The sequence below is a fragment of the Neovison vison genome, chromosome 3, assembly GCF_020171115.1.
Source record: "Neovison vison isolate M4711 chromosome 3, ASM_NN_V1, whole genome shotgun sequence".
Classification (NCBI taxonomy): domain Eukaryota; kingdom Metazoa; phylum Chordata; class Mammalia; order Carnivora; family Mustelidae; genus Neogale; species Neogale vison.
Window position 1 is genome coordinate 136,023,277 of NC_058093.1, and position 26,295 is coordinate 136,049,571.

The following is a 26,295-nucleotide window of genomic DNA, read 5'->3' on the forward strand; positions in this document are numbered from 1 at the left end:
CGAGCAATGCTACAGACATCTCCCACCCTGCCTGCCCCTGCCGATTAAGCAAACTTACTCAGAAATAGCCTAACATTTTAGAATACTTTACCTTTATTTTCCCCTATTTGATTGTAGGATCTATGTAACTATGGCCTTTGTTTGTTCTATTAATAATGGTTAGGAGGACAAATTCCTCCTAATAAGGAGGAATAAGTAACCAGATCAGTGGCTTTAGGCAAATGCCATCCTTCAAAAATGCCAATAGTTCATAAAGAAAGATGAAGATTCTCATGAATACAAAAGCATTGAATTAGGGACAGTTCGGAAGCAGTGGTGTTTCTGACACCTCTCCTAAGTCCTCCTATTGTTAGGACTATGGTTGGCTCTTGGACCACTTGGAGCATTTGGCAAGGGAATATCATGAAATATGGCAGTGAGAGAGATGACTTTCAGGACTCCTATAAGCCTTGGTTAAATGTGCATACTTGTGATCATGTGTTGCTTGCTCCCAAATTTCACTGCAAGTTGAATTGTCCAGCCAAACTTTTGGAACCATGAACACTGGAGAAAGTCCCAACACTGCCACCAGAAGCATTTATTTTCTGATTGTAAAAGTTATTCTTTGCTACAGAATAACAAGAGCTAATCAAGACTCCAAATATTTATTGAGCCATTGAGTTCCTAATCTAAGTGTCCTATATTTAATATTTCATTTAATAGTGTGACCAGCCTTGAGAGATTCATGCTGTTATGATCACAATTTTACAGGTGAGAGAAGGAAGAAGCAGAGGGTTTAAGTAATTTGCCTGTGATTGTTAATTTTCTGTGTTAACCTGGCTGAGTGACAGTGTCCAGATGTGTGGTTATCCCCTGTTTCTGTGAGCATGTTTTTGGATATGATTAACATTTAAATTGGTAAACTTTGAATAAAGTAGATTGCCCTGAATAATGTGTTTGGGCCTCATCTTCTAACTGGTTGAAGGCCTGAATAGAACAAAAGACTGACCTCTCCTGAGCAAGGAGGAATTCTGCCAGCAAATGGCCCTGGGACTTGACCTGTGACATTGGTTCTTTCCTGGGTGTTTAGTCTGTTGGCCCACGGAAGATTTTAGATTTGCCACCCCCCATAAGTAATTTCTTTTGACAGGAACAGACTGAAAAGAAGTTCACTGGTTTCTTCTCATGATATCCCCTCAGCATCCCCACTTTCTGCTCTCCCTAAAGTTTTCCTTGAATTACGTTGACTTTTCCATATTTTACCAATAAATTTCATTTTTTACTTAAGTTTGCTCAGACTCTTTATTCTTTTGTCATTGTTACTGGTATTGCTGTAACCAGAGAGTCATAAATGACAGAGAAATATGTTAAGAATATTCTACATAATAAAAGAATCCCAACAGAATACACTTGAGGCTACATAAATTATATCAAGGATATATGATGTATTTAACCAGTTCTCTAGCATGGGTCATTCATGTTGTCTCTCCTTTTTCCATTCTTGTACACACATACGTCTCCCCAGATGTCAACAATTTTAAACATACAAAGGAAGAATGGGGAGGATTACATTAATTTACATTTTTCCTGCCCTTATCTATTTATGCAGAGTCAGAGCCACCTGCTCACTGAAATCAACCTCCCTCCTCATTCTATGTGAATGCAAGTGTTGTCTCATGTGGTCTCGCAGTAGTTAGTCCCACTCGTGACAGAGTGTTTTCAGCATCCCCCTTGGTGCTCTAGCTCTGCGTCATGAAGGATCTCCCCTCAGGAGTGATCCTCCCCAGGGAGGTAGTCCACCATCCCCACACACATAGTGGCCACGTTCAGAACACCCTTAGGCATTGCAGGGGTGTCTCGTGCTTATGTTCTCAAAGCCATCAGATGGCGTTCAAATTGCCAGAGTGATCCTGGTGCCCATGCTAGAGCAAAGACACTACACAAACTCTTGAAATAAAGATGCCCTACTTGTAATGCTTGGGCCCAGAGTTTCCCAAAGTTGACTAGAGACAGGATTCTTTTCATTTTTGCCTATGATTCAGTTTTTCTCAGGTTGAGGTAGGGATACAGAGGGAGAGTGGACTATACATACATGGAAGACAGGTCATTTCAGAATCGGGGTGGTTAGAGGTATGTGCACTTTGAAAAGCATATTCAATATTACATTACCATTCTGTATTTGGAAATTAATACACATCACCTATTATTTTCTTAAAATATACCATGGAGAGTAAAGCTGGAAAAAAAAAACGTATTAGCTACAAAGAAAATATAATATAATACCACCTGGAGACCTAAATTTAATAGGACAGCTAATTGGAATCTCCAGTTGGAGCATGAGCTATCTGGTTTAGGAAAAACGCTGTGTTTCTCCAACCCTTCTCCATCAAACTCAACCCCAGCCAAGGGAAGTGACAGCCAATAGATGCCCACCGTTCCCCCAATCCAATTCCTACTTCTTCCTCAAACTGAAGGGTCTATATATGTATCAATACATTTGAATAGATGCAAAAAGAAGATAAGGCCCAAACAACTAAACTTTAAGAATAAAGAACACAAACTTTTGACATTGATGAAAGAAATTGGAGAAGATGCAAATAAATTCCATGCTTGTGAATTGAAAGAATCACTCTTGATAAAATTTCAATTTAAAATATCCAAGTGAAAGGGGCGCCTGGGTGGCTCAGTGGGTTAAAATATCCAAGTGAATTTATAGATTCAATGCAATTCCTATCAAAACTCCAATGGTTTTTTTAAAGAAATAGACAAATAATACCAAAATTTGTATAGAACCATAAAACACCTGAAGAGCCAAAGCAATCTTGAAAAAGAAGAAGAAAGCTGAATATATCTCTCTCCCTTAGTCAAACTATAATACAAAGCTATAGAAATTAAAACAGTATGATACTGGCATAAAAATAGACATACAGATCAATAGACGAGAATAGAGAGCCTGGAAATAAAAAGAATAGAGAGCCCACACATATATGGTCAATTAATTTATGACAGAGGAGCCAAGAAGATACAATGGGAAAAGGACAGTCTCTTCAATAAACGCTATTGGAAAAACTGAACAGCCACATGTAAATAAATGAAACTCAACCACTACCTTATACCATATATAAAAATTAACTCAAAATGGATTAAAGTCTTGAATGTAAGAACTGAAACCACAAACACTCCCAGAAGAAAATACAGAAGGAAAACTCCTTAGTATAGGTCATAGTGATGATTTATTGAATCTGATACCAAAAGCAAACTCAACAAAAGCAAAAATAAATAAGTGGGACTATATCATACAACAAATCTTCTGCACAGTAAAGGAAACCATCAACAAAATGAAATGGCAACCAACTGAAAAGGAAAAAATATTTTCAAATCATATATCTGATAAAGGACAGGTATCCAAACCATATAAAGAACTCCTAGAACTCGGTAACAAAAAACAAAACAAACAAAAAAACAACCCAACCAAGAAATAAACAGGCATTTTTCCAAGAAGACATACAGATGGCCAACATTTCTCCAAAGAAGACATATATGAAGATGCTCATCATTGGTAGTCATCAGTGAATTGTAAATCAAAACCACAATGAGGTATTCACCTCACATCTGTCAGAGAGACCATTACCAGAAAGACAAGAAATAAGTGTTAGTGAAGATGTGGTGAAAAGGGAACCCCTAAGCACTATTGGTGGGAACGTAAAGTGGTGTAGCCACTATGGAAAACAGTACAGAGGCTCCTCAAAACATTAAACATAGAACTACTGGCATGATCCAGCAATTCTAATCTTGAATATTTATCTGAAGAAAATGAAAACACTAACTCCAAATGGTACATGAACCCCCATGTTCATTGCAACGCTATTTATATAAGCACTATTTATGTAAGATATAAAAACAACCTAAAAGTCCATTGATTGATGAATCAATAAGAAACTGTGAGATATATATATATAATGAAATATTATTTGGACATGAAAAAGAATGAAACCTTGCCATTTGCAGCAGCATGAGTAGAACCCAAGGACATTATGCTAAATGAAATAAGTCAGACAGAGACAGAAAAATACCCTTGATTTCTCTTATATGTGCAATCCAAAAAAAAAAAAAAAAAAAAGCTTATGGATACAGAGAACAGAATGGTGATTTCCACAGGCAGTTAGTATGTGACATAAATTTATTTATTATTAAAAAAATTGTTAAACTAATGGGTGGGTTGCTTTTATAATCAATAAAAGACTGAACTTTGGGAAAAAAAAAAAACCACACTAACTTTTGCATTTTGTTTTACTGTATTCCAAAAGTAATTTCAAACAATTTAAATAACCAAAGGATACAAAAACATTTATAAACAACAAGCAAAACTTCCACTGACCCAGAAAGCTAGTCACTTTTAATAGCTCTGTATTTATTTTTGCAGTTTCTTTATGTAATTACAAACATAATTTTATCTTTCATCTCCTTTTTTAATACAAAAGAGAACACATTGCACAGGTGACTACATCTTGCATTATTTGGTGAATAACCTTATCTTGAAGATCTTTCCATATAAGTACACATTGTTTTTAGGGCTGTATAGTATTCTACCTAATGACAATTAGGTACTTATTTACTTGTACCTTGGGTTTTAATTTTTTGGTCATCTTTAATGGTTCCAAACCCTGAACCACTATGCAAGTATACCTGTAGAATAAATTGTCACTGAACCAATGAGTAAGGGACCATTGTGTATATTCATATATAATTTTGATACAATTGTCCCTCTATAAATGTTGTACCAATTATATACCAATCAATGTGAGAGGCCCCCACAGCTTTTCCAAGTTGAGTTGTCAAGTTTTTCTGTTTGCTAACCTGCTAAATTTAAAAAAAAATTACCTAATTTTTTAAAAAGATTTTATTTATTTATTTGACAGACAGAGATCACAAGTGGGCAGAGAGGCAGGCAGAGAAGTGGAAGCAGGTTTCCTGCTGAGCAGAGAGCCCGATGCAGAACTCAATTCCAGGACCCTGGGATCATGACCTGAGCTGAAGGCAGAGGCTTTAACCCACTGCGCCCCCAATCTTCTCATTTTAATTTTAATTTGCATGTCTCATTATGAGTAAGGTTGAACCTTTTTTTCATCTTTTAAGTACGATTTGCATTTCTTTTTCTGTATCTCTCTGTTTAGACACAGATCATTTTGTTATTGTATAGTTGGGCTTTTCTTTTTGACTTATAAGAGTTCTTCACATATTAAGAATACTAATTCTTTGTGATGTGAGTTGCAAATACTTTTTACAGATTTGTCCATCATTTTTTGACTGGGCTTATGGTGTTTTTTGTTTTGTTTTGCTTATGGTGTTTTTGTAATGCAAAGTTGCAGAGTTTTTGTTTGCTTCTTTGTGTTTGCTTTTACTGCTACTGTTGGTTTGGTTTGGTTCGGTTTTTTGAGGATCACTCTCTCTGCATATTCTTTAATTTCATGACATTTCCCCTGTTTTTTCTGGCTGCATATCTGAGACTCCTATAATCAAAAAGAACATTTACTGAGGCGTCCAGAGGAGTTGGCCACTCAGTGGGAGTGGGCTTCCAGGGAACGGAAGGTTCCTTAGGCTGACCTTGCAAAATGCCCCTTGCTTGCAGTTCCCCCTTCCCCTACATGCTCTGATATGGTGCCTCCAATTCCAGAGGCCATTCAGCTCTCTGTAGGGGAAATTGACTTGAAGCCCATCAGTGTCTCCCCCACAGACATTTGGGATTGGCCATCCTCCATCTCCCTCAGTCATTTCCTCTCTTCATCCTCGGTTCTCTCCCCTCACGTACTGTGAATTGGGGTTACAGATGCCTCCCAGGTTCATAGAACACAGACTCCTTATTTCAATTTCTCATTCTGTTTCATCTTCCTGGGTGAGTTTCAGGAGAAGAAGGGAGAAGCAAGGAATCTTACTCCTCTATTTAGGGACACTTTTTGGCTAATAGTAATGATGCTTAAACCAAGATCCATTCATCAAACAAAAAGAAATCATACATTCGTTTTCTGCATGTCTTATTTAAGATACTCTCCACTTCCTGAGAAAATTATATCAATTCTGGGACAATTTCCTTTTATAAAAAATCAGTTTTAATCTCAGCTATTAATACCCAGAGCTCTTAAGAAAGTTTGTGTTAAAAATGGTCACAGCACATTTTAGTCAGAAGCTAATTTCCTCAAGGGAAAGTTGTCTCAATAATGTCATATATATATATATATTTTACAACTGGACATGGAGAAATGGCTAGTGCTCCTCCAACTAGGGATGGTATAATTGCCGCACAATAGCACTGAAGTGGGAAATTATGTTACAAGTACATTATAGAAATTTGCCTCTTGTTGTCACTGATGAAGAAAAGAAAAAAAAGTAAAAGTAAGGTTTTTTTTCTTTGAGTTTAGAAATCTTGATCATAATCTTCTTTGTGAACCCAAGTAGTTTGTTCCCAAGAAAATTATGTCTGCCTTGTAATAAGTCTCATGCAAAGTAACTTATATGAGTATCTACTCTGCTTCATTGGATAGGATATAAAAATTAAAACTAAGCTCCATAAACCACAAAATTAGCAGCAATAATCACTAATATGTGGCCTCGTTGTTGCTTCTTATACAAACTGCCTTCAGTTGTAAAATTAATATTGCACATCTAAACTTGGCTTTTGTCCAGGTTTACCTCTCAGTTTCATTAATAAAGGGAATTCTATCATTCCTGTTTGGAATTGTTTTGAAGATCACCACAGAGACACTTATGAGGTTGGACAGAATATTTGACGTCATTTCCTAAACACCACTAATAAGTAATTGGTTTTGCTTAAGGGTGCACAGACTGAGACTTAATTATTCATTAGCACAAAGCATAAAATAAGTAGTCCATTAAGAGGTTTGATTCACGTAAATTCGGACCCTAACACGTGCATTAACCGATTCACCCTTCTCTAGTAGATTTTACATTACTTAACAAACCGTAAGGTTTATTTGCCTGTTAACATTGATGAGCTATCCATGCATCATTCCCCTCAGCATTTATGGGAGTTGCCCAGGATAATCCCCTGCACTGGCAGTGAGAGTAATAGAATTTAAAACATGCCAAACTGGAAAATGTACATCAGCGTTTCATCTGCAAGTCTCCTCCTAGTTCCTTGGGTGCTCCTGTTCTCAGTCAAGAGATCTTATGACCAAAGTGGATCCATGTGATCAATAAAGGGAATAGAGGTTGGAAAATGTACCAGAACGGGATTTTCAAAACATTTCCCAACATAAAGAAAGTAAGACTTTGATACAGAGCAACAAGTTGTTCCAGGCAATGAGATCATCACTCAAAGCTATAGCTCCACATTTTGCAGGAGGTTCAAACATCAGAACTAAGAAAGGACACTCATTGCATGAGTTTTAAGGATGTTTGATGCCTGCTAATAGCACCTGTGTCACCTGTGTTCAAGCCCTGACTTGGTCTGTCTAGGGGCTGGAAGGGAATTGGAATGGAAAACCAGGGAGCTGAGAACAGTCAGCAAAACTAACAAGGCTTTTCCTTTTTTTTTTTTTTTTTTTAAGATTTTATTTATTTAATTGACACAGAGAGAGAGAGATCACAAGTACGCAGAGGAGCAGGCAGAGAGAGAGGGGGAAGCAGGCTCCCTGCCGATCAGAGAGCCTGATGTGAGGCTGGATCCCAGAACCCTGCGATCATGACTTGGGCAGAAGGCAAAGACTTAACCCACTGAGCCACCCAGGTGCTCCAAAACCAACAAGACTTTTAAGAAAAAATGATGGTGTTCTGACCCAATGACCTAAATTACATGGGATCAGATGCTTCTCCCCATTTGTTTGTTTGTTTTACCCCCAAGAGGAAGACAACAAACCAGTACCATGAGCTAATTGGTGTCAAATGGAAAGTCTGCACTCTAATTTGTAATTTTTAGTCATTATCTGGTGGTCCTTATAACAGTGGTACTAATCATATTTTGGGGATGGAGTTTGATTTGATTTTGGAAAGGATAAATTTTTCTACCTAATCTAAGTTCTTGCTCTAACAATGACAAAGCTTCCTGAGTGCAAGGCAGACAGGAAGGTAATAAGAAAAGTAGAAACCATACTGGGAACAGTCTGATAAGAATACAGACAGGCAGCAGCAACCAGTAATTGTCCTAGTGGTCAGGACCTTATCAAAACGTGTAACAGTAAGCAAAGGAAGGTTTAAAAATAACATTTATGGTCAGAGCAAGGGCTGTCAGCTCTGTTAGAAGAAAGGGTAGCTAAATCTGGAAAGACATCTCTATCTGGAAAGGACAGTGCTTGGGGGAAGATTTGATGAGAGAGAGATGAGGGAGCTTCAGTTGCCTTTAGAACATTGTCAGCCCGTACTGAAAATAACACTAATTATATTAAAGGATTACAGCCCCTTGTACATGGATACAACATTATCCAGGATTTCTACTCACATTGAACAAAGATACATGCAATAATGCTCTATGAAATGGTCAAACAAACTTGAAAAGTTCACCTCAACATCTAAACCAACCAAATATCTGGAAATCTAATTGTCTAATCAATGCTGTAACAATCCCTTCAAACTTCAGCAGCAGAATCTTACTTAGGAAAGATCAGAATGCTTCAATGTATATATAAAAATATATAAGTAAATATAGATCTATCTGGGTATGTATTTATCTGTGAATGCATGTGTGCATGCATATATATCCTTCTAGCCTCAAGAAGACAGATAACTAATAATTTTCCCACATAAAATGACACTTTGGACAGTTCTTAGTACAGTTATAAAATGGAATAAGACAAAAAAATCTAATTTCTTTCTTCCAAATTGCTGTCATGATAAAAAAACAAATTTGCAAGAAAAAAATTGCTGTTACATTTTATTCTCTGAAGTACCTTCATAGTTTTCTCTATTCCTAGGTTCTTTCAATTTTTCCTAAGGACTGCCTGGACTGTTAGGTAGTAATTTTAAAGTAATAAATAAAGTTATTATTTTAGTATTAATAAATACAATTAAAAAGAAGTCTTTTAAAAAATAAAAATCATAGTATATTGTGAAATTTAAAACAATCAGACCCCCTCATCTGCCTGAATGTACATATTTGAAAATGTATAAATAAAAATAATCCCTAATAAACGGTTTCTTTCAAAGGACATGTTGTTAAATAATCGTCCAGTATTTGGGGGCACCTGAGTGGCTCAGTCGGTTAAGTGTCTGCCTTCAGCTTAATCATGATCTCAGAGCCCTGGGATCAAGGCCCACATTAGGCTCCCTGCCCAGCAGGGAGTCTGCTTCTCCTTCTCCCTCTGCCCTTCCCCAGTTTGTGTTCTCACTCTCTCTCTGTCTCTCTCTGATAAATAAATAATTTTTTTTTTTAAAGTAAGCATTTAGGGGCGCCTGGGCAGCTCAGTGGGTTAAAGCCTCTGCCTTCAGCTCAGGTCATGGTCTCAGGGTCCTGGGATCGAGTCCCGTATCGGGCTCTCTGCTCAGCAGGGAGCCTGCTTCCTCTTCTCTCTCTCTGCCTGCCTCTCTGCCTACTTGTGATCTCTCTCGTTTTGTCAAATAAATAAATAAAATCTTAAAAAAAAAAGAAGTAATCATTTAGTATTTGAACTCAATGCTAGTCTCATATATAAAAATATATTAACAATATATTAACATTATACATTTACATATACAATATTATCCTTTCAGTTTTCAAGTATTTCACCAGCTTCAGTCTTCAGAACATCCCCATCCCTCAAACAGGAAAAGCATGACTCATGTGGAAGCACAGGTTAGAGAAGTTAAATAATTTGCTAGAGATTAATAAGTGAATCTTTGGACAGAATGGATATAATAATTACTGTCTCGTGAGTTCCTACTTTCTGAATGTGAATGTCACTCTCTCATTTAAAAAAAAATCTCATGTTCCAAAAGGTGGTGGATTTTTGCAGAGTACATTTAATTCTCTTGGGAAGAAGTTTATACTCATCTAGCATCTTTACCTACATATCGTACTTGATTTATATTTGTGAAGAAGGCATTATTTCCATTTTATAGTTCAAGAAACTGAGGTTCAAGGAAATTAAATATTTTGCTAAGATCCTGTAAATAGAGCATGTAGCATATCATATTTACTGATTTTTGTAGATTAAAAAAAAAAACAGAAAGACTCGATTTAGGTGTAGGTAAATGATTGCCAGAATTAAGCTATTAGTACTGAAGTTAATGATTTAGATTCTTTGCATCTTCTTGTTTATCATCTTTAGTATTTCCTTTATTCCTTAAATATGTTACCTCATGATAGGACAGTGACTGCTGTAAATCCAAGCACCCTGATGACCATATCTGAAGACAGGAAAAGGAAAAAGAGATAGGGGAAGGAGGCTGGCAAAAGACTCAAGATCAGAGCTTTCTCCTTTTGATCAAGGAGAAAGTAAGTATTTTCTAGACACTTTCCTAAAACATCCTCTTTTATTTCTCTAGCAGAAAACCATCTCAAGATCCCCTCCTGATTAACGGGCATGTCCCCAGTTCCTTACCGGCAGATGGGCAAGGCAGAATAGGGCCAGGACTGGTGTCTGGGTTATTGACATTCATTTCTTCTTTTTCTTATCCCTATCTCATCCCTTCTATTTGACCTGCATGATTTGTTTCCTAATTCTTCACTGAAAATTTCATCTCTCTATGGTGTCTTGTAGTTCATTTGCTAAATTTCTTCTTTATTTGACAGACTCTAGAACTCCCTGTCCGTGGGACTCCATTCAACCTATCAAAAGCAATAGCTCTCAGGTTCTTTCACAGACATCTCACCAAAGGCTTAGAGGTGTTCATCAAAATTAAATTCCCGGAGCACGCAATATGTGCTACTAATGGAGATTTCTACACTTGAGTAGGATTGTGAGAAGGAGGCCTTTGAATTCCATAAGGAATTCAGATACAGCCGTCATCCATTTTGGCTGACCACAGACCTAAGGCACTGTGGCAAACACATCACAGGAGTGCCAAGGAACAAGGCGGTTTTTGCTGAAGTCAGTGGATGGCCTGTTGCTCCAAAATAGAAAATAATCAATAACGTCTTCCCATTTGGGGACACCTTTTTTGCCCAAATTGACGCTCATTCTGTAAGTTATTTCCTTCTAGTCATAGAGTAGACTATAAATGTCTGTACCACACCACAGATCAGTGACCCACGTAAGAGAAAAAAAGAGAGAAAGAGACAAGAAGGTAGAGAGAAAGAAAGATTAGTGATAGCTACAGCAGACTGTCTAAAAGGGGACATTTATACATTTCCAGAATAATAAACAGTGGATATTTGCCAAAGCCCTTAGAAGTCAATAGCCATCTTTAGTGTCATTGTTCCATCAACATTTATTTAAAGTGCCTTTTCTCTGTCAGACATTGATTCACAGCCAAATTATATATAATTTCAGCCCTCAAAAAGCTTAATCCGGTAGAGGAGATATAGACACATAAAAAAGCACACTTATTCAATCCTCATGATGACCTAACTCTCTGAAACTTGGCATATGGATTGAGAGAAAGTAGAGAATATGGAACATTTAGGCCTCCCTTTGCCGTGGAAGAAGCCTGCCCTCCCAAGTCTTACAAATATTAGTATCCTCTTACTTAAATACATTACAACCCCTCTTGGAGCAGTTGTGTTCCAGTAGATGCTTACTCTTCTCAAGACTCACTCCATTGACCACATTTTCCCACAGGCCCACAGCTAGGATCATATATCAGTGTGCTTCAGGGTGAAAATTTCAAAGACTAATACGGAGAGAAATAGTTCATGCACCAAGGAACTGTAAGCTTTTGTTAACTAATATTGTTTGTTTATTTTATTATTTTTGGCATAATCCCAGGAAATAACTATAGGAATGAACTCTAAGGGAATGAGACCTAGGAGGGCAGAATATTTATTCACCAAATTTATTGATATGTGAAAAAAAATTATTGATATGTACACACTTGCTAGAGGTTTTGGATTTAATGCATTGGTCTGTGTAGCTGGTTGTTAGTTAACCAAAACCTGGATTTTAGAGTGGGTTAATTTTATTTGGTTGAGATGCCAGACCATCCCTGGCATAATATAGATAGAGAAGGAAACCCAAAGCTTTAGGAAGATAAAAATATAAAGGTGGACATATTGTGCTAAATCATCTTTACACACATACACACACACAAATTCCTAGAGGGCCCAAAGAACATTCTCTTCATTAATTCACTGAGGAATATACCAATGAGGAAACACAAGCATCTCCACAAAGCTCCATCCATCTACTCCCAAAGGCAGGTATGATGCTGGCGGTTAGACACAGAGTAATTTCCTTGGTGAGACTGACTCCCTGAATCACAGAGAGTAAAAGACAGTGCTTATCCAAAGACAGTGTGGTACAGCAGGGACAAAATCTTGTTCATGATATTTGAACAAGTAAGGATCTTTGATGGACTATCTAACTGATTGGCTCATCCTAGGAATGAAGTAGATGAGGAACCTACTAAGATGTAGACCTATAAAACAGGTCTGGTGGTCATAAACCTGATCAATATTTACCAAATAATCATCTGAACCAGCACAGAGGGAAAACAAGGAGAAGGAAGGCCACACATTGTATTAAGAAGATGACTGGATTTCAGGTCAAGAATTTTCATTTCACCTCTGCCAGTTGCTGGTGGTATTACCTTGGACAAGTCACTTAGCTTCTCATGCCTTAGGCATCTGACTTATAAGGTAAAAAATCATAGTTTAACTTGATGCAACCAAGCTCTAAATATCATGCACTATATGTGTACACCAGAGATTAAGTGATTCTCATTCTTATGCTTTGCACCCACACACTCAGCTGCCTCTTCTTAGGAGACACCTAATCACTGACTTTTCTGTTGGGGTCACTCTCTAGCAATTCTCTGTTCCTCCCCAGTCCTATTCTTTACAGGCATATTCAGCTCACCAGTTTTGGAGTCTTAATCTCAGGTAGGGTATCTGCTGTGGTTTGTTCTTTTTGTAAATCTCATCATGGCCCTCGAAATCTCCTTCTTGGGTGACCTGTCCTGCGGTCAGATTTGCTTTGGGAATAGCTCAGGTTCACCATGTCTGTCCCTCCTCCACAGGCCGCCTGTCCTTCTCAGTTCCCCTTGAAACTGCAGTGACCTGTGTTTTCCCTGACGAGAATTTCCATTTGGCTTCTAAATCTGTTCCCCACACTATAACAGTATGTTCTACTAGTATTACACAGGTTGGTATTAGAATAATTTACAATTTTGCCCTGCTTTCAAATGATGTATGGAGGATTTCCTGAATGAACAGTGACTGTAATTGCTGAGGATATTGAGCTTTATCAGCCAATTACTGAGCACAGATGATTGCTTTCAAGTATTCCTCACAGCATACTTGAAATAAAAAGCAACTGGCCCAGTTATGTCAGTGAATTTCATTGCTTCTACCCATGGGCTTGAAGGGGAGAGGAGGCAAAAAGCGTTTGCACCGGAGAAGATAAATTCGGCACGAACAGTCTTTGCTTTCCAATTCCTATTCCCCATGACCAGTATTTTCACAGAACCTCCAGGGCTGGCGTTTTCTGCTCTTTTATAATCCATTTCTTTAATGGCAATGTCAGGCAGAGGTCTTAGTAAGGGGCCTTTGGCTTGTACTCTTTAAAAGGGCAAAAACAACGATATGGTTTTTCAGAGGAAAAAGAAAATAATTTCCACATGCTTATCCTTTTTGGATTCTCAAGTTTGTTTCCTTCCATTGATTTTTTATGATTGGAATAATTTGGATGTATTTCTCCCCCTGTTTACTATCAGTGTTTGACAGGTGAATTATTCCTCATCTTGGGCATAGCGTTTCCTTCATGTACTGGTGATGGAGTTTAATCATTCATCTATAGCCTGGTTGTAAGTACTGTAATCAAAGTGGCTGAAATCAGTAGATCTTGCATTTTATGACTGCCTAGCCCTGCGTCATACCCCGTTCATCATCTCATCTTAGAACTTCCTGCAAAATATTAAACCAGAGGATGTGCTAATAAGGGGGATGAATAAAGGACTGTGGGTTTAACAAAGAGTTAATCAACCAAAATCCAATTATCGAAAGGTTGGGATTAAGACAAAACTGCATTGGGGATGGGGGCAAGTGTTGGCGGGCAGAAGCTGGCCAGACATCCAGAAAGCTAATCTCTAGGGGGAGCTAAAATTCACAGGTAATGTAATGAGACGGGGAAAATGTATTTGCCAGGAAGTCTCTGAGGAACAAGACTCTTTTTGGAAGGAATGCTCTGGTAAGCACCTGGGATGAAGCTGGAGCCCTTAAGACACAGGCTCAAGGTAAAACAATTGAGAATTAGTCAAGAAGGTATGTGGAGTTAACCGCAGCTCTGCCCCTCTTGGCCCAAGTGCAAAACTGTGGGCCAGAGACACACTGCTTCTAAAAGAAAGTGCTGTTATCAGCACAACCCCCTTTCCTGGATTCCTCCTCCTGTGTCAAATCTCTTTATAAATGACATGTCAAAAAATACTTAGAGAATAAGTTTGAACTTCAAGACCAGCTTGTTTTGTCTTGCCTTAGCTTCTAGGACACTTGTAACCTTGGGTTAGCTTCCGCTGATTAAAGACAAATCTACATTTTCTGCATCTACAAAACGCTATAAGGGCCCAAACTCTCTTCTCTCTACTTAGAAAATTATTTAAAGGAAAGTTAAGAAGTATGTGCTTGGTGTGGAAGCCTTTTAACTCTTTCCACATGGATATACAAAAACCGCACACTTGCACATTCCCTTAAAGAACAGACCTCTCTTAATCCCTTTGAAGTGCAGCCTCTTAAAAGAGCTGTGCTCAGGGCTGTCGGGATGGCTAGCTGATTAAGCACCTGCCTTCAGCTCAGGTCATGATCCCAGGGTTCTGGGATGGAGTATCAGGCTCCTTGCTTGGTGGGGAGCCTGCTTCTCTCTCTGCCTGATGCTCCCCCTGCTTGTGCTGGCGCTCTCTCTCTCTCTCTCCCCCTCTGCTTAGCAAAGAAATAAATAAAATCCTAAAAAAAAAGCTGTGCACATTAGTTTTTCCCTCTATCCTCTCCTCCTGTTTACTCCCCACCCAGCCCACTGAACTGGCTTGCATCACGTTAATCTTTTGAAAGTGTTCTGGAGACAGAATCAGTTTCAAATCTGGAATTGTAAGTTCAAATGACATTTGCATCCCCCTCTGTCATATCCATATCATGGTCCTAAAACCGGTCTGTCTTCTAATCACTTATGAAGCTTTTCCTTTAAGTATATAGCACTTTATAGGATTGCCCATTTTCTCTCTCAGAGCTAGCAACCTGCATGATACATATATACATTTCTTAATGATACAGAGGGTACAGCCCAGCCAAGCTTCCTTTGCAGGCTCATTTCCTTAGGCTAACAGTTCAGTACATTTCACCTTCTACACAATATATTCTCTGTCCATTTCTGCAGCCCCTTCATATGGCCACTGTTTTCTTTTTATTTCTCCTTCTTCACTCTTTTGAACCACTTCTCTACATTCACCACTGTCCACCTTTCCCAGGAGCCAAGCCACACTCTGCTGAGCTGGTACAGATTTGTCTCCCCAGATTTGCCTCCCAGTTTCCTCCCCATGGCCCTTAGGAATTCCTCTGCAAATTAATTCATTTCTCTTAAAATTTTCTTCACAAATGTCTTCCACATTTTCCTCCCTGGTAAATGTCCTCCTGTGCTATGTCCATTGCCTTTCAATCTTTATGCCCTCCTCTTCCTTGTCCCTTTCATTAAGACCCAATTTTGCGGGGCACCTGGGTGGCTCAGTGGGTTAAAGTCTCTGCCTGCGGCTCTGGTCATGATCCCAGGGTCCTGGGATAGAGCCCCACATCGAGCTCTTTGCTCAGCAGGGAGCCAGCTTTCCCCCCTCTCTCTGCTTGCCTCTCTGCCTACTTGTGATCTCTGTCTGTCAAATAAATAAATAAATAATCTAAAAAAAAAATTTTTTTGCACAGAGCTACAGCCACACTCTGGCCCCAACATGAGCTTTTAGGATCAAAATTAACATTTTTATTATTACAAAGGCAATACATGTTCATCATGAAAAATAGAAAATACAGAAAAAGAGAAAGCAGAAATTAAAACATAATTCTATTGCCCATATATGTCTATAAATATATAGATTTTATATATATATGTATATATACACTTTATTCTATATGGTGTATATGTATATGAATAGTTTCTTTCCTGTAGCTTATCACCTATAGTCCAATATGGCAGCATATCATGTGTTTGGTAAAGATCCATGGGATGTCCCATGGCTATGATGCATGTCACTTCTGGAATGAAACATGAGATGTAGAGCATGACCTTCTGACTTCCTCATTTGCAGATGATGGAAAGCTTCCATCAATCTGCATTTTTTAACAACTCCATGAAATGCAGACTCTTTGTGGCATCCCTTCCACCATTGACCTAAACTGGGCAGAGGAGACTGGAGTGCAGTAAGATGTTTGGCTGGAGTGTAAACTTTGGAGATATGTTAGAATATAGATGGTATCCTGGGATGCCTGGGTGGCTCAGTGGGTTAAGGCCTCTGCTTTCGGCTCGGGTCATGGTCCCAGAGTCCTGGGATCGAGCCCCGCATCAGGCTCTCTGCTCAGCAGGCTCCCTGCTTTTCCTTTTCTCTGCTGAGCAGAGAGCCTGCTTCCTCCTCTCTCTCTGCCTGCCTCTCTGCCTACTTGTGATCTCTATCTGTCAAATAAATAAATTTAAAAAAAAAAAGAATATAGATGATATCCTGAACCACAAAACTGGGTGAAGTTGGGGAGGATAAATGTAGATAGTATGGAGAAGAAGACCAAGGGCTGTGGGGCATACCAACTATAGGAGATAGGAAAAGGTTTTAGGAACCAGAGAAGAAAAATGGTAAAGGGTGATGGAGGGGTGGGAAGGGAGCAGTGTCCTGAAAGCCAAATGAAGAATGTGTAGCAGCAGCACAGAAGGAATGAACATCAGTATAAAATGTTAGTGGATGCATCACATAAAATGAGAGCCAAGATAGTTCACTGGACTTATTCATTGGATAGTTCATTGGACAAGATAGTTCAATGTGGAAGTCATGTTCCCCTGTGTCGTGGACTGATGCAGCCAAAGCCTACTAATAATCCCATCAGAGGTGTTCTTCATTTCTGTCACAGTGTTGTTGATCTCTAACATTGCTTTTTGCTTCTTTCCTAAGATTCTTACCTCTCCCCTTGCATCACCAATCTGTTCTTGCACACTTACTTTACCCATTAAAGCCCTTGGCATATTAATCATAGTTATTTTCAATTCTCAGTCTGATAATTCCAATATCCCTGTCAGGTCTGCTTCTGATGTCTGCTCTGTTTCATCACATTTTGCTATTTGCCTTGCAATTTTTTTCTTGATAACCAGATAGGATGTACTGGGTAAAAAGAACTTCTTTCAATCGTCCTTTAGTAATATGGTAGTGAGGTGTAAGGGATGGTAAGAGTCATTTGGTGTCATGAAACTTTTCCTAGTGAGCCTGTGTCTCTGAACTACAGACAACACAAGTGTTTCTCAGTTAAGATGCCCTTAGGTGGGACAGGATGATGAGAGTGAGCTGGGGTTGGGTATTTCCCTTCCTTAGGTCAACCAATTCTGTTGGTTCCCAGCAGGTTAGGCTCTGGTTAACTGGTCTGCCCTGCAGCTAAGTCTTGTTAAGAAAAATGGAGTGCTCTGCTCTATTTAAAAATTCCTTCTACCCTCTCCACTGCTAGAAACAGGAGATTTTCCCTGGATATTTACTGTGGGAACCTGGTTGAGTTCCTGGAGGTAAATCTCACAGTGTTGTGGGAGCCAACCTGTAATGGGGTCCCTTGGAGTTTTTAACTCTCAAGGTATCTACACTGAGATTCTAGCAATTCACCAATTATAATTCAGGTTTTTCTACCCAGGTACTGGTTTCCAAGATGGCTTCTGCTTGTGAGTCTCTCTGCATTAGTAAACCATGACCCACATATTTCACTGCTTTGTCTCTCCTATCTTGGGGGCAGTGGATTGCCCTGAGTCTGCCGCTCTCTTTTATGGATCTAAAAGAAGTTATTGACCTTTTGGTCTTTTTGGCTTTTAATTTGTTGTTAAGATGGAGTTACAACTTCCAGTGTGGAACCAGAGAACACCTAGGTGGAGTTTTTAATCCTTTTCTGTGCCCTCATAGACATTTTAGTAAAACGCTAGGGTAGGTTGCCTCTGGGTCAGGTAACCAGACAACATTTGGCATCAGAATTTACCCATTGTTAATTCTAAATTATTTGTTCAAATTTCTGTTGCATCCCAAACAGATTAATAATCTCAACAAAGGAATTACATTTTATGTGTGCATTAGTGTCATTAGCAATAGAGCTCTTAATTTTTTTTAAGGAACAGAATTCTTTTTTCCAGTGCCAGGCAACAGTATAATAAGCTTTATAGACAGGCTGAAACAAGAGAGCCAATTGAAGCTGAAAAGCCCAACTAAAAAACAAAATAAAAAGCATTTAATTCCCTAAAATTTGGCAGGAAACATGAAACTCATCTATTTCTCATGGCTTGGAATAAACCCGAAAGCCAGCTTGTGATATTTGACCAACAGCAAATGTGACCCTTTGGTAGGAAATACCTAAGAGGTCCCCAGAGCCATCTTTGACCATATTTCTGTGGCCTTGTTCACCACATTGGCGACAGATAGGCCACACAGCTCAGTAACTCGACCGTGGGTTGGCCGGTTGAGTGATCATTTAGCCAATAATCAAAATGCATGGGGGAGGATCTCTGGGACATTCTCTGTTGCATCAGAAGTGAGGCCGTAGCCAATTAGCAAAGACAATACCCATGCTGCTGGATTCAGAGCACTAGCCTGGGGCAGACAAGGGAAAAATGAGTTTATTTCCTAATGCAGCTAAGTCTTACCTATACAGGCGTAAACCAAAGAGGAATAGAAAATAAATGGCACATAATTTTGCATTTTTATAATAAGTTTGAAACTAAACACTAGGAAACCTTGTCAGCCCCTGCTAAGCTGATTCCAATTAAGGCTTCTGGCAGCATTCCAGCTGTTTTACTCCCTCCAATAGCACAGAGCATAACAAGGTTTATGAAGCATTCAAAAGTCAAATACCCTATTAACATAAACATGTAGTGAAATCAACTCTTCTACCAATTTTCAGCTTGCTTTCTTTCTTTCATTTAGGGTGGGCTGATAGAAGATGATGCCTGCCTCCTTTGTGGGGCTTTTTTGTGTTTGCTAGAATGCAAAGCAAGATTTCCTTTTGGAACAGTCCCGGACTAACCCCCTGTACCTACTCACAAGGGCACTTTTCTTACAATGAATTCCTTCTAATACTGATTCTGGTACCAAAGGCCTGGGCTTTTATTTGCTGTAACAGTGTTGAATCTAAAAGCAAGAAAAATAAGAGTCAGTGGTTCAGGCTCGAATGTTTATTGTGATTCATGCTTCCCTCCTGATGTGCTTGGAAATGCATTTGTTAACTTACTTTGCCAATGTCAAGATTTAATGTGAGAAAGGGTCATTTTCTTTGCCACAGAAGTCAAATAGACCCCAAATTGAAGAACGTAAGCAGGTAGAATGTTTAAAATGAAAGAAAAACAAGGAAAAATGGCGGTAATAATTTTTTGTAGAGATTGAGTGTAACGAATAAGGAAGAAGGCTATTTTGTCAAAACCCAGCATCCATTTTGGCAACCCCCTTAAAAGGTGGTAAGTTAAGTGGTGAGTAGGTCTGCCTTGGACAGTATCCCAGATACATCTTCCTTTTACATTCAATACAATTCAATAATTTAAAACAGGAACTAACTAGGTAAATGTTGTAGGTTTTCTTTCTCCTGTGATCTATAGTGGACTTTTCCTTAGAGAATGTGAAAATGGCTTTGCAAATGGAATAAAAAAAAAAGAAAGGAAGGAAGGATGGTACATATAAGTGTGTTTGTATGTGATGTGTTTATAAAATAAATAGAAATAAGTATGTGCATGTGAGTACTTAATATGTGTTATAAATTATTGTAATCAAAATATTATCAAATATTTATACATTTGGTTAAGAAAAATGTGATTAAAAACACAATGCTGGATTTTTAATTTATAGCTGCCATGTCCACACTGAAGTGCTAATATATTTCCATGAAAATAATCTGGTAACTACCCAAATAAGTAATCAAGAGTAGCTTGTGTATTTGACTGAATCATTTGGAGTTCTCATTAAAATACAAATAAAATTAACTTATTTAAAGGTTTATCCATAACCACCCCTGGCATTTCTCTACTGAAACTTCCTGTACACAGTACCTTTTTTTAGGACTGAATTATATATCCCAATGAGACAGTAAAATCCATAGTCTTAAAACTAACTTATTAAATAAATGTCTTTAACCCCTGCTATATACTAGGCACTTCTCGGAGGTATAAGGATTCCATAAGACCTCAAGGAACATATCACTTTGTGAAGGAGATAGCCACAAATCATTCCATAATGTGACAAATGCAACAATAAAGTTCCACACAAGGCACAATAAAGCATAAGAATGCTGGAGATGAGTGGGGGCAGTGGACCGCAGCAGAGCATTATGGTTCCACAGGTAGACCTTGCAGTCATACAGCCTGGTCCCATGCTCCATTTAAGAATTGTGTGACTTTGGCTGAGTTTCTGTCACTGATGAAATGGGAATGACAACACCTGCCTCATTGAGTGTTGTGAAAATTGAAGGGTTTGGTGCCTGTGAAGCTCTCAGACTGCTCCCTGCTACCCAGTAGACACCAGCAGATATACTCCAGTGGTGTTGATGGAACTTGTCACTGAGACGGTCATGTCTACACAGAGTCAACACAGAAGTAGGAGGAGTCCTAGCGTGGGCTAAAGGAGGACCATTGAAAGAAGAAAATAAAAGCAGGAGTAGACAAAGGACAAAGGCAAAAATCATTATGATATATTTGGAGAATGTGTAATAATTTGGCTTTGTGTAAAATTGGGAGAAACTGACAGTCATAGATTGCCACCTGGAGAGTGAAATAATGCTGAGATTATTCCATATCTCTTTTATTTATTTTTTAAGATTTTATTTATTTATTTGACAGAGAGAAAAAGAGAGAAAGAGACTACAAGCAGGGGTAGCAGCAGGCAGAGGGAAGGGGAGAAGCAGGCTCCCTCTGAGCAAGGAACCCAATGCAGGGCTTTATTTCAGGACCCTGGGATCATGACCTGAGCTGAAGGCAGATGCTTATCCGACTGAATCACCCAGGTGCCCCTATTCCATATCTCTAAAAACAAAATGAAAAAGCATGCACATCAAGAGCAAAGTTCTGACATCACTTTCATTAATGAGATGTTTTCTTTGATAGGTGAACTACTCCCAGGTCAAAACCAAACATATCTTATGAATTAATCTTCTGTAAAAACTTCCATTATTTACGATTCAAGTATCACTTATCTTAAATATTTTCAGACAAACTTGGATTGAGTGATATTCCCCTAGTCCATGGACTTTCTTTTTGTAATTTTATGCAGTTAAGCATAAAATGTCTAAAGAATTACACAACTGACACCCATACATACTCCCCCCGCCCAACCAGTGTAGGAAATAAACTACATTTCATCTTGAAGCCTCTTGTGTACTCCTTGCTGATCCCAGCCCCATCCTACCTTTCTAGAAGGGCTCAAGAAGGCATTAGCCCAGCAGAAGTGCAGTTGCTCAGATCCTACACATTCTCAAGGAAGGCTTGTCTTCGGGATTGGCCCTCAGCTGACTCCTAGATGAGCTCTAAGCCCTTGGAATAGTCCACTTGATAAGAGTGCTTTTGTGTTGCTGAAGTCTTTCTTCGGGTAGTGCTAGTTGATCAGCAGGGCCCTTTTTTTACTCTCAGGGCTCACATCTGAGTAGCTGAGGGCCAGAGTCTCACTCAGACTCTAAGGCACCTAACAAGACTCACATGACTTTTCTGATGGGCAGTGCTTTACATGTTTTGTCACCCATGGGAGAAGACACAGGGAAGCTTGCCCCTGGGTTCTCCTAGACTTCTCCCCATGCACCTTGCCCTTTGTTGATTTTAATTGGGATCCTTTCTCTGTGTAATAAACCATAACCATGAGTATAAAGCTTTCTGTGATCTGAGTCTTTCTGTCAAATCCTCAAGTCTTAGGATGGTTTGGAGTCCTCCAACACAAGCAGCAACCACTATCCTGAGTTTGGGTGTGTTGTTAACAAACATTTATAATAAAAGTGATGCTATTCCTGTAAATATAATACAACAGAGCATATTTGAAATATGTAAACCTTACTCTTTACTATTCTTATATAATCTGTTTTTATCATCCAGGATTATTTGGTGAGATTTACCTACAGTGATGCAAGTAGCTCTAGTTCACTGATTTGAACTTCTACATAATATCCCTTTGCTCAACGTACCATGATTTAATTATTCATCTTGTTGATAGACATTTAGGTTGTTTCTCACATTTTGCTTTTGCAATGATGCAAAAAAAAAAATGTGTATAGGTCTACTTAAATATATATGCAAGAACATCTCTAGTATTATATTTTGCCAAATCGTTCCTCAGGTGGATGGTATCATTTACATTTCCTCCAGCAATATATGAGAATTCACATTCTAACCAGTGTCTGTACTGTGAAACTAAATTTCCCATGCTGATAGTTAAGAAATGGCTTCTCACTGCTTTTGGCCAGTAGTGAGGTTGAGCATCTTTTTAGGTATTTACTGCATTCTTCAGGTCTTGTTTACATTAATCACCTGCTCGTGTTCTTTCTCCTTTTCCCCCGTTAAAATTTGTTTTGCTTTTGGAGAGTTTTGTTTTTTTTTTTTTTAAGAAATCTTTATCTAGTAGGCTTTTTAGCTCTTGCTGGTTACATGAAGTGAAAGTGTTTATCTTCCTTTTTGCATTTAACCATTTGATATATAGAGGTGTTTTCGTTTTCACTTTAATGCTGCCAATTTTTTATCCTTTGCTGTAGGGTGTGTGTGTTTTCCTTATTGTTTAAGACATCCTCCACAGCTCAAGGTTAGCTCATATACTTTCCTCTAAATTAAAAATTACATTTTTTATTTTACAATTAGCTTTCTAATATTATTTAGTTTATTTCTATGTGTAGAGTGAAGTAAGGACAAATTTACTCTTATCTATGTCCCAATACCATCTGCTATATACTCCATCTTTTCTGTGCACTTTATAATTTCATTTCTTTATTTTTTACATTTTCTTGTGAAACTTTTGTTTCCTATTAGTGTGTGTATATTCGAAGATTGGTATAAAATATATTTCTTACTGTGGGTTCTATTAAGAAAAAGTTGAAAACCATCACACAACTATCACACCACACTATATGACTAAAAGATACGGTGTTCCCTATGTCTTTGGGAACTTTTCATTTAGCTACTGAAATCTTCCTAACTGACTTTTAATTTAATAGTGCCTCCTGCTCCTGCATTGTCTGGCAAGATTTCAAATGTAAGCCTTGGCTTGGTTTGGTCAAACTTGCATCCTCTAATGAAAGGAGGTGTGATCCACAAGTCTGAGAGTATGGTTTTGTATTGGACTGACTTGATGATCCTAAACATACACTGATATCTTGATATATAATAAATATAATAATATATATAATATATAATAAAAATAATAATAAATATTATTTATTGTTTCTATAATGGACTCATAGGAGAGACATTACCATGTAGGTGGTATTTTTCATTATTTCTAACTTATTTTAATGGACATATGTACCAATAAGCTGCCTTTACATGTATGCTAACTAAATAAGTTAATCATGAAAACTTTAATCAGAACTGTATTTTTTTTTTTGAGGTGGGGGGGAGCATGAGTTGGAGGAGTGGGGGAGGGACAGAGAAAGAGGGAAAGAGACTCTTAAGTAGGTTCCATGCTCATAATAGAGCTAGCAGCCCAACTCCAGCTTGAGTTCATGACCCTGAGATCACGATTCAAGCCGAAAGACTGTGTCACCCAGGCGCCCCCGTTAGAACCATATTCTTAATAGTTTTATAGGAGTAAAGAACTATGTCTGTTCTGTTTATATTGTAGTGTCAGTGGACTGCATACTTCCTGGGACATGCCAGACATTCATAATATGTTTAATGAGTTAATAAAACATAACCCAGCAAATATTCCTTCTTAGAGCCAACTATCTATATTCCCTTTCTTCCCTGCATACTGTTTTCCTACCTCTCAATTCAGCAGTCCAAGAGAAGATTATGATTTGTCTATATTAAATTTGAAACCTTCTACACATGCATTCCCACAAAACTAACCTCAAGAAATAATTTCAGCAGAAAATATTGCATTCCTAACATGACCATATTCCTCTTTCTAGATGGACCTTTCCTTCTCTGTTCTGTACCCTGTAACCCTGTAATCCTGTTCATCAGGATAACTCCTTCCATGTGCTTTCTTAGCCATTTGCTAAGGGCCTGTCCACTGGTCTAGATGTATAAGAACATACACCTCTGTTACTTGTTGTTTCATGAGTAAGTCCTAGTTTCAGATTGTTTCCAAACTCCACGATGACCATGAACATGACATTAATCCTCCTCTGGGGTCTAAAACTGTACCGTGCCTATCAGAGGCATTCTGTATATGCCTGGTGAATGACTAACAAAAAACAAGTGAATCAAAGCCTGATTTCCATCAGTTCACTAGACCGGCCAGAGAGGCACTGCTTCCTTTCATGACAATGTTGGGGAATGATTTGATTTATATATGAAATTACAGCTGTGTGCTATCATTAACATCATCCTTTGGCCCCAGTGAGAGTTGGAAGAAGTTGAAATTTTAAAATATTCCATCTATTCATCTCTTTCATGAAATTTCATTTTTTGTTACGAGGCAGTTGTAAGGCCTATTACCATTTTATTTGAACATTTATTTTGACCAGATTGCATATTTTCTGTTAATTGAGTGTTGAATTGGCCAATATGCCATTGTAGATTTGCTCCATAGCTTCTGCACATGGAATTTATCATAGACTTTTCATCCACATCTGCTCATTTAGTTTGCTTCATCTAGTAGAGTGTTTCCCTTACATACAGTAGCAGACGGTAGGGGAGTGAATGTTGAGTGAAGAGCAAAGAAAACCAAACTTAAAAATATTCACACTTAAAGTGGTATTTCTCTCCAGGTTCTATAATAAAATATTAAATGAACTCCGCTCTTCTTCTTGTTGTCATGTGATAAATGTCCCACATTTTGCAAAGAAATAACACATGGTAATCAGAAAAGTTGAGAAAATGCAGATAAGCAAATAGAAACAAGTTACTTAAGAGATAACAAGTACTGACATTCTTTGTATATGCTTCCAAACTTTTCTCCGCAAAATATATATAAATAATTTTTAACAGCTCATACTTGTGATTTTTATTACAAATATTTTTCAATTGACAATTTTCCCAATGAAAATTGTAAATATCTTTCTATGACAATAAGTATATGTCCATAAATATACGATATACAAATATGTAGATAGATAGATGGATAGACAGATGATAGATAAGGAGATAGATAAAGATAGATCGATTGCAAGGTGGACCCATGGACCCACATAATATATGTAGTAGATCGATCCTATTTTAGGAAATTTAGTTACTTAATTTTTAATTAGGAAATTTAGTTAAAGTTTAGTTCAATTTTAATGAGTTAAATTTTAATTTTTAGGTTTTCAATTTTTCAGTATGTTACACATTTTAACAATGACAGTTTCTGTACAAATGTATTTAGAAATGTGTAATACTTCCTAAAGACACATTCTAAAAAGAGGAACTGCTAAACCCATATTATGACATTTTTTTTCTTCAAATTTTGGCACAACACACCAAATTATCCACCAGAAAACGTACACCAATTTGTGCTCTTGATTTTACTCTCCCTAACAAGTACGAGGTATTACCCTTCACTTTTCAGGTTTGCAATTTAAGTGTAGAAAAGGGCATTTTCTTCTTTACATTTTTTTTACTATTTTCAATTACTGGTGAGGTTGAATATCTTCTCATGTGGTTATGGGCCAACTTCATTTTTCTACTAGATTAATACCCTTATCTTATTGATTTTTCAGAATAAGTTTCTCCCAGAGTCTGGCAGGCTAAGTTTTTAATCCAATAAATAAAATATTACTTTAATAAAATTCTTCATTCCTTGAATAAGATCCACTCCCCAAAATAGTTGCCTGAACGTTTCCAACGAGAAATTGTTCACTGAATTCCCATCTTGCTCACCCCGCTTTTCTATTGTATTCTTTAACCGCCCATAATGAGAACCATGTAACTT